The sequence below is a fragment of the Mirounga leonina genome, unplaced genomic scaffold, assembly GCF_011800145.1.
Source record: "Mirounga leonina isolate KUSES-001 unplaced genomic scaffold, KU_Mleo_1.0 Mir_201, whole genome shotgun sequence".
NCBI lineage: Eukaryota > Metazoa > Chordata > Mammalia > Carnivora > Phocidae > Mirounga > Mirounga leonina.
In genome coordinates this window covers 11,873,021-11,874,520 of record NW_023270504.1, presented here as the reverse complement: position 1 = coordinate 11,874,520, position 1,500 = coordinate 11,873,021, and the positions used below count along the sequence as shown (strand labels likewise).

The 1,500-nt window shown below is 44.7% G+C and overlaps 1 pseudogene; it reads left to right on the top strand.

Annotated features, from left to right (window-relative positions):
• The first annotated feature begins 622 nt into the window (after positions 1 to 622).
• LOC118025465 lies at positions 623 to 1,084 on the top strand (annotated as a pseudogene).
• The last annotated feature ends 416 nt before the right edge of the window (positions 1,085 to 1,500 follow it).

Here is a 1,500-nt window from a genome sequence, read left to right as displayed (position 1 = left end):
TAACTCTCTTAACACTCACATCAACACTACGAAATGGATTACTGTTCTTTAACCCAATTTGTTGACAAGGAAATCAAGGCACAAGAGAGCTGAGTGATTTACCCAAGGTGTACACATGGCAGGTGAGGAAAGGGATCAGGTCACACCAGGCAGTCTGCATCCAAGAGACATACTGCCTCTTACTATAAGGAAAATGGTCTCAAGTCTCTCCACTTTGATGTCCAAACTCAAACAAGACAGAAGTTCTCCCCATCCCTGCACATGTAGAGCCTGGACACGCCTAAGTTGACAGAACCAATTTAAAAAAAGAATATCAGAAAAAACTGGAGAAACAGAGCACTGCCCAAGAGTAAGAGGCAAATGCAAACTAGAATGAGTACAGCTCCTCCTTTACTTATGATGGGGTTATATTCTGATAAACTCATCACAAAATAAAAATATCATAAATCAAAAATGCATTTAATACACCTAGCCTACTGAACATCACAGCTTAGCCTAGCCTACCTGAAATGTGCTCAGAACCCTTACATTAGCTACAGTTGGGCCAATCACCTAACGCAAAAACCTATTTTAAAAAGACTGTTAGGCTCTTCCACAGGAGGTCTACACGCTGTCGCTGGGGCCGCCACCATGTCTCTAGTGATCCCTGAGAAGTTCCAGCACATTTTGCAAGTACTCAACACCAATATTGATGGGCGGCAGGAAATAGCCTTTGCCATCACTGCAATTAGGGTGTGGGGTGAAGATATGCTCACGTGGTGTTGAGGAAAGCAGACATTGATCTCACCCAGAGGGCCAAGAGCTCACTGAGGATGAGGCAGAACGTGTGATCACCATTACGTAGAATCCTCGCCACTATAAGATCCCAGACTGGTTTTTGAACAGACAGAAGGATGTGAAGGATGGAAAGTACAGCCAGGTCCTGGCCAAAGGTCTAGACAACAAATTTCGTGAAGAAATGGAGTGACTGAAGATTAGGGCCCACAGAGGGCTGCACCACTTCTGGGGACTTGGTGTCCAACGCCTGCACACCAAGACCACAGGGTGCCGTGGCCACATCGTGGGTATGTCTAAGAAGAAATAAATCTGTAGGCTTTGTCTGTTAATAAATAGTTTATACACCTAAAAAAATTCTTTTTAAATAAAATAAAATAAAATAGAGTGTTGGGGCACCTGGGTGGCTCAGTCAGGTAAGCATCTGCCTTTGGCTCAGGTCATGATCCCCAGGTCCTAGGATTGAGTCCCCCATTGGGCTCCCTGCTCAGCAGGGAGTCTGCTTCTCCCTCTCCCCGTACTTGTACTCTCTCTCTCTCAAATAAACAAATAACATCTTTTATTTATTTATTTATTTATTTATTAAATTTTATTTATTTATTTATTTGACAGAGAAAGAGAGACAGTGAGAGCAGGAACACAAGCAGGGGGGGTGGGAGAGGGAGAAGCAGGCTTCCCGTGGAGGAGGGAGCCCGATGTGGGGCTCGATCCCAGGACCCTGGGATC